Below are 9052 nucleotides of genomic sequence, written 5' to 3' on the forward strand. Positions count from 1 at the left end.
AAATATGGTTTTAATCTGCTATGCTTTACTTGACCTTCAACCCTAAAATTTACTGGGACCTAAAACCTGTGTCAAATAAATATGGCGCAGAAACAATCATCTCATGTGACTCTGGTCATGTCTGTGAGTGTATTTGCTTTTGAAGTCCTTTAGATCAATCATGTATTTTCATTGAGCATTGCTGTTTGGTTTTGCTGGAAAGACAAATATTCCCGACGGCTCGTTCCACTGAGCATGATGACCTTTACTCAAGCCGAATAATGGAGAGGAAATGTGCAATGTGGACTCTCTCTGTGTGTTTTTGGTGAAAACCTGAGCGCTCACAGGAAGTAAAAGATACAGCGGGATGGAAAAGATGAAGCAGCTGGAGACCAGCTCAAATAAGACGCTTATATGGTCTGGTTTGAGACCTTCAGAAGGTTTTTTCAACAGGGTTATATAAGCAAGCAATATTAGCCATGTAAGATAATGAGATTGTGAGATGGTGCTAGTAATAATTAACCTTCTGTAACCATCTTAAAACAGCTAAGGTCAGCTTAAAGTAGGTATTTAAGCATCACTGCAGGACTGATGTTTTGCAACAAACACACATAAGACCTTATCTATTTCTGCATTTCCAATGGCTGACTTAAATGCGCATGTGTGTGTGAGGAATAAAAACAAAGTGCACGTGATCAGAGGAAAGGCAAACAGTGATGTGTTATGGAGACGGAGCTCTGCGGTCATGCAGGGCCGTAGATAAGACCTCCTCCTCATCATCAGCCTGAGCAAATAAACAAAACCAGTGCCAGTTTGACAGAAAGAGTGCCTCGAACACACGCAAGGACACACACCACATGAGTTTAATATAGCATGTTTATGCGTATGCATCATTAAAACTGGGTATAGAACATTCATTTAATGCATAAACGCTTTTTGAACCATGACATAAATTTGTTCACAAACATGGTTTTGCATGACATGTCGTGTCAAACACTACATGCACCGAATGCAGAAATGCACTATTTTCGTGCAACTAAATTTTTAGTTTTAATAATGCAGAAACAGCAAATATTACTAAGATCACAGATTACAGAAATACGAGCCATGCTGCTGGTTGTGTGTGTTTTCGGCCAGCTTCATCATGACATTTGAGAGAGTAGAGCCTCACGTCAGTTTCTCACGTGTATGAGTGTATGTTTAAGAAGATAAGCCTCTCTTTCCACCACAGAAACGCTTACTTCATGTAACCAGACAGGTGTAGTAGTGCTCACACATAGTAACAGGCCTCTTAACTGTAACTGCAATCAAATCCAACCTGACCCCAACCTTATTTTTTGTTTGTGCATGTGTGTGTGTGTATATATGAGCAATATCACACGAGACTTGAGATATGGCTGTATATCGGCACGGTTGTGATTCGCCGTAGGCACGAGGCTGCAGGCTGATGAATGGGCCACCGTTTATTTGAAACAGAAATCTTTTGTAACATTAGAAATGTCATCCAATAAAGCAATGTCATCCATGTCTATTAAATGCACTCTACCTCCACCTTTCTTTTAAGAGCTTTCATGTCTTCTGCTGTAAGTGCTTACAGTATTTCTGGGCCTGTTTTACATTAGAGGTAGTAGTTCAAGGACAGTTGTGATTATTGAGCAACACTGCCCTCCTGTGTTTGACTAAAATAATATTTTAAAAAACACCAAAATAAACAGAGAGCTAGTTACTACACTGCCTTGCAATGGCCTCACTTACACAACTCTGAAAAAAACCTCTTGCATCATACATCAATACCAACAAACCCATATGTGCTGTTATCTTGTATTTGCTGGCACTTTGATGTATGGTAAATTTAGATGATTACTTGCATTAATTATTCTTATTTTATATTTTATTTTATATTGGATAATTCATCCAATGAACTGGGCCCCTAAAAAAAGAAAAAAGAAAACTATTTTTTAATTCACCATCAAATATGCAATTAAAAATTTCTCCCTAAACAGCACATTATGCTGCTCACTGAGGCTGCATTTAAACAAAAATACAGAAAATACTGTAAAGTTGTGTAATATTATTGCAATTTAAAATAGCTGTTTTCTATGAAAATAAATGACAAAATGTAATTTACTGCCATGATCAAAGCTGAATTTTTACCATCATTACTCCAGTCAATCTTTCTTTTCAAACCTTTTTAAATTGATAATTTATCCAATGAATTAGGCCCCATTTACTGTAATTGTATGGCCTTAAAAAAAGAGAAAACAAACAAACAAGAATATTTTCTTTTGTGTTTTGTTGAAATAAAATAATAATACCTACAGGTTTTAGAATGCCATGAGGGTAAATAAAGGGATGACCGAATTTTTATTGTAGCTCTTTATGAGTTCTGATTCCCTTGATGTTTGCTAAGGAGAATCTCAAGAATTCATCATCAAATACGCAATTCAATTTTCCTCCTTGAAGGGCATTTATACATGAACCTTCATGAACAGAAATGCCTACCATAATTTAATAATAATAATAATCAGTTCCAGTAACAACATTCCCATCATCCAGTCAGCTAAAGAAACAGTATTTGGCGTATGAAGAAAACACAAACATCCCTCCATCAGACACATGTGACGGCAGCGTGACCCTGAGGGAAACATCTTGATGACCAGCTCTGGGATCACTGCTTAGTAGCATCTGCGTAACCCTCTGTGATTTCCTCATGAGTACAAACAACAGGAAAACATCTCAGCGGCCAGGACTGATTAAATGTACTCCATCCATCATGAGCAGAACGACACAGAGAAGGTCATGGCAAATGCCAGCGTTCAGAAAGAAACATAATGACCATATAAGGAGGGAGATTCTCAGGTAAAAGTGAGCTTGACCCTGACCCTGACCCTAATAGCGACTATATCATGTCACCAGTCTCAGCTCTTTCGATTTGCTCCCAGAAAATGAGCTGAAAATGTACTCACCCTCAGGACATCCAAGACGTAGATGAGTTTGTTTCTGCATCAGGTTTGGAGAAATGTATCATTTCATCATTTGCTCACCAATGGATCCTCTGTGGTGAATGGGTGCCGTCAGAACGAGAGTCCAAACAGCTGATAAAAACATCACAATAATCCACATGACTCTAGTTCATCAGTTAATGTCTTGTGAAGCCAAAAGCTTTGTGTTTTCCTTATGAAAAAAAAGTTTATTCAAGTGTGCTATTAGTACAATAAAAAATAAGAAAGTAAACTTCCAGTCTACTTTTTATGTACTTCTCAGAAATATACTTCAAATGACATTTAATAACCTGAACCTCACTAAAGGAAGTCCAAACAAAACGTCTGAAAAGTCAGAAACCATAAATAGATAACACATAAATAATGTCTTTAATTGGTAATATTTTTAATCACTATACATACCAAAAATATATCACAGAACAACGTGAACTGGAGGAAGCGTTATTATGGATGGACAGAAATAGAAATACATAGAAGAGCTTATGTATTTGTATTATCACACTGCTCCCGAATTTCCACAGCACATTATTTATAACGTTATATATATAATATATATATATATAGGATAATATAAGATTTAATATAACATATAATATATAAAATTAATAACGTTAGTTCGTAAACATGTCAACGTATCTGCAATATACGTCAGGTTTTGCAATTTGCAAGGCAAATATTATATTCATAAACAGAAATTTGCTAAATGCTTACCAAAATGTAATTTATTTTTAGCAGAAATGGAAGTTTTGAAAAAGTCTTTAATGCAAATGAATAACAAAAAGAACGACATCTTGTTACATTTCATGGAGACATTTTTTTTTCTGGTTATGCTCCCACAATATAACATTTATATATATGTAAGGGAAAAGGAAGAAAATTTGAACTATTGTTTAGTTGTTTCTAGGTTTTATTTAAGTTTTTCTTTCTTTCTTTTTTTCTTTATGGTATTAGTTTATTTTGTTTGATTTTTTACCCCTCTTATTACATACTATATTACTGTATACAGATTAAGCTTGTATTTTGTGTATTTCAAGATAGCTTGCCTGTGAATATTTGGATTGTAAAAACAGCTAAACAATCATTTATTCAAGATTATAAATTTGACAGAAATGTATGATGTGTCTTTTTTTAATTTCAGAATGAATGTTAAAAAAAAAACAATATGTGACCCTGGACAACAAAACCTATAGGTCATAAGGGTCGATTTATACAAATGTATACAGACCAAAAGTTTGGACACACCTTCTCATTCAAAGAGTTTTCTTTATTTTCATGATTATGAAAATTGTAGATTCACACTGAAGGCATCAAAGCTATGAATTAACACATGTGGAAGTATATATACATAACAAAAAAGTGTGAAACAACTGAAAATATGTCATATTCTAGGTTCTTCAAAGTAGCCACCTTTTGCTTTGATTACTGCTTTGCACACTCTTGGCATTCTCTTGATGAGCTTCAAGAGGTAGTCTCATACATAAAAAGTATCATTCAATGTTTTTTACCTAATGGTAATTATAATTCGCATTCGGAGATCGACACTTCTTGACTGGCAAGACGGCCGCGAGAGGAAACTCAAACGGTGAAAGTGAGTTGTTCAAAACCTTTCTTTTTAGTAAACTCTGTGAACACAAACAATGTTCTCAATGCTTGAGTTCATGTGTAGAGACCCAGGCGATACTTCGAGCAAAGTTTCATGAGAATAAATACACCCTTCATCAATTTGTTAGGATACCGAGATACAACTATTTGAAAATCTGAAATCTGAGGATGCAAAACGATTTAAATAGTGAGAAAATTGCCTTTAAAGTTGTCCAAATGAAGATCATAGCAATGCGTATTAGGCTACTAATCAAAAAGTTTTGATATATTTGCGGTAGGATATTTATGAAATATTTTCATGGAACATGATATCTTTACTTAATATCCTAATGATTTTTGACATTAAGAAAAATCAATCATTTTGATCCCATACTATGCTTTATTATTATTATTATTATTATTATTATTATTATTATTATTATTATTATTATTTATTTTATTTTTTTTGCCTACCCATCCTACTTAAGATTAGTTTTGTGTTCCAGGTTAGATTACGCAATTAGTCACATAGTTTATGCAATTAGTGGTGCAGTCTTTACAAACCAAATTTCTTACCTTTGATCAATTACTTTAAATACAATCCTTAAATACAATGTCATTTATATTTTATATTACAATGTCAAATAATATTAGATACTGTTGAGTCTGACCACCTAACCTGGACTTGAACCGCACTAAAGGAAGTCCAAACAAAAGGTCTTAAAAGTCAGTTGAAAACTGAATGAAACACTGACAACACATAAATAATATGTACATACATACCACAAATGTGACCCTGGACCACAAAACCAGTCATAAGGTTAAATTTGACAAAACTGAGATATATACATCATATGAAAGCTCAATAAATAAGCTTTCTATTGATGTATGGTTTGTTAGGATAGGACAATATTTGGCCGAGATACATCTATTTGAAAATCTTGAATATAAGGGTGCAAAAAAATCAAAATACTGAGAAAATCACCTTTAAAGTTGTCCAAATTAAGTTCTTAACAATGCATATTACTAATCAAAAATTACATTTTGATAGGTTTACAGTAGGAATTTTACAAAAAATCTTAATGTAACATGATCTTTACTTAATTTCCTAATGATTTTTGCCATAAAAGAAAAATCAATAATTTTGACCCATACAATGTATTTTTGGCTATTGCTACAAATATACCCCAGTGACTTAAGACTGGTTTTGTGGTCCAGGGTCACATATATATCACAGAACGCTTTAAGATTGTGTTAGATAGCTAAATCTTGCTAGAAATTGCAAAGTGATGTTTTCTATGGAAATTCTATATAAATACTTGTACGTGAGCCTGGACTACAAAACCAGTAACAAGGGTCAATTTTTTGAAATTGAGATGTATACATCACCTGAGAACTGAACAAATAAACTTTCCTTTGATGTCAGGTCAATATTTGGCCTTTAATCTGAAGGTGCAAAAAAAAAAAATTAAATATTGAGAAATTTCACCTTTAAATTTGTCCAAATGAAGTTCTTAGCAATGCATATTACTAACCCAAAATTAATTTTTGATATATTTATGGTAGGAAATCTACAAAATATCTTCATGGAACAATTATAATAATAATTGTTTTGACTCCATACGATGTAATTTGGGCTATTGCTACAAATACCCATGCAACTTAAGACTGGTTTTGTGGTCCTGGGTCATATATTTTATAGTACAGTGTCAATTAACATTAAAGTTAAACATTAATTAATTTAATGCAATTTAATTAATATTAAAGATAAACTGGTTTGAGTCTGACCAACTTGGGCTTGAACTTTACTAGGTACTAAGTCAGAAAACACAAAAGTTAAAGACAATACGAAACACTGACAACACATAAATACTGTCTTGAATCAGCAATATTTTTAATCACTTTATTCATACCACAAATATATCACAGGACACTTTAAGGTTTTGTCTTTAAGATAGCAAAATTTTGCTGGGAAAAAAACAACAACTATTTGCTTAAAATTGCAAAGTGATAATTTCTATAGAAATATTGTATAAAAACTTGTATGTGACCCTGGTCCACAAAACCAGTCATAAGAGTACATTTTTTGAAATTGGGATTTGGTTAAATGAATAAATAAGCTTTCCATTGATGTATGGCTTGTGACAATATTTGGTCGAGATACAACTACTTGAATATCTGGAATCTGAGGATGCAGAAAAATCTAAACTATTGAGAAAATCGTCTTTAAAGTTGTCCAAATTAAGTTCTTAGCAATGTATATTACTAATCAAGAATTAAGTTTGGATATATTTACAGTAGGAAATTTACAAAATATCTTCGTGGAACACATGGAACATTACTTAATACCCTGATTTTTTTTGCATAATAGAATGTATTGTTAGCTATTGCTACAAATATAACTATGCTTCTTATGACTGAATTTATGGTCCAGGGTCACGTATATAAACACAAATTGTTTAATCAGAATGCAATGAGCAAATATGCTTTTTTACATTACATTACATGACACTGATATAATTGTCGACCAGCTACTGAAACTAACCAGCTAAACCCTAACCAGTCAACCAAGAGTTTATGAAGGCACCTGCCAGTGCTGTTTAAGATGTCATGTGCTCCTGGTTTATCATATTTCATATTTAACGCTGAAAGTGATTAGTATTGAATATCACACATAAAAAGACCTAAAATAAGATGCATTGCTTAAAGTTCTGTTTGCATCATTAATAGTGTGTAAATTACTTCGTATGAACATGTCCATAAATGCATGTATATTTGATATAACACTTGTCTCTGAAATCTGTACTTTGGTTTTTTATTAGGAAAGAGCTGCAATGTGATGTTGTGTCCATGAGAGGTCGCTGTTAGATCATATTAGACACCAATGCAGAATTCACTTCACTGTCCGATTTATTGTTGGGAATACAATACACGTTACATAAAAACCTTGAGAAAAAAAAAAACATGTTTACACTTAGATCAACACTTAGAGTTGACCTCTACCAGATAGAAAAAAGTTCTGTATATCATTGCTTGTCATTTCTGTGATATCACCTGTTGTTGTAGTTTCTTCATACAAGGGAAAACAAACTGAACTGAACTTATATACATCAGCTGATTTGTTGTCAAAATCTGAGCAGCTAAAAATGGCACATCAGTACAAATTTCCAGACCAACAAAATATCATTTCAGGCCATATACTGGTCTTCCTTTAGTTTCAGATGATATAAAAAATATGAACAACAACAGCAGAAACACAACAAGAACAAAAGTGCAAAAGGCATAGTACTGAAAATATTTATACAGCACGATATATTAATCCACAGTACGCATAGTATCTGACATTACATCAATTTGTTAAATTCTGGCACATCACTTAAAGCTACTACTTCTAGTTAAAGCTTTCTATATATTTAGCGTACAGGACGATACTAAATTTTAAACAAAACATTAATTATATGTTATGCAAACTACTGTAAGTGCCATATGATATTTTTACATTACATACATTCATCTTTCATATTAGTTCATGAAATGACATTGACAAATAACAATGAAAAAAGTAGAGAGAATATGACATGAATATGAGCATGTGCTTCTGTAAGTGTGAAGAGGCAACGTCTTCTTTCAACAAACTTAATCAAAATTTCCATCTGCCATCAAGCTTGTTTCTGCAACAAAATAATATATAAGGTATAGCTAACATTTTAACTCACACTTTTGACTATTTTCTGACAGTTCTGACCTTTTTTCTTTGATTTCTTTAGTTTGCATCTCACATTTTATTATAATTAATGTAATTGTGACTCTACCTATCACAATTTAGACATTTTTCCTTACAAATATGAGTTTATCTATCACAATTTAGACCTTTCTTCTCAAAATTGCAAGTTTATATATCACGATTCTAAGTAGGATATATCATGCAATTATGCATTTTATACAGTTATTCCGTGCTATTCATTTTTTCCTCTGAATTGTGATATATGAACTTAGAATTGTGACAAAAAAGTCTGAAAAAAAATATATATCACTTGGGATTTAATGGTTTTTAAAGACGTTTCTTATGCTCATCAAGGCTGGATTATTTAATCAAAAATACTGAAAAAACTGTAATATTGTGAAATATTATTTAAATTTAAAATAACTGTTTTCTATGTGAATGTATTTTAAAATGTAATTTATTCCTGTGATACAAAGCTACATTTTCAGCATAATTTCTTCCAGTCTTCAGTGATCCTTCAAAAATTATTGTAATGTATTGATTTATTATCAATGTTGAAAACAGTTGTGCTGCTTAATATTTTTTTAGAAACCTGTAATACTTTGTTTTAGGATTCTTTGATCAATAAAAGGTTAAAAAGAACAGCATTTATTTAAAATAGAAAGGTTTTCTAACAATATACACTACTGTTTAAAAGTTTGGGGTCGGTAGATTTTTATTCTTTCTTTTTTTTTTAAAGAAATTAATACTTTTGTTCACCAAGGAT

The sequence above is a fragment of the Garra rufa genome, chromosome 22 (genome assembly GCF_049309525.1).
Source record: "Garra rufa chromosome 22, GarRuf1.0, whole genome shotgun sequence".
NCBI classification, from domain to species: Eukaryota; Metazoa; Chordata; class Actinopteri; order Cypriniformes; family Cyprinidae; genus Garra; species Garra rufa.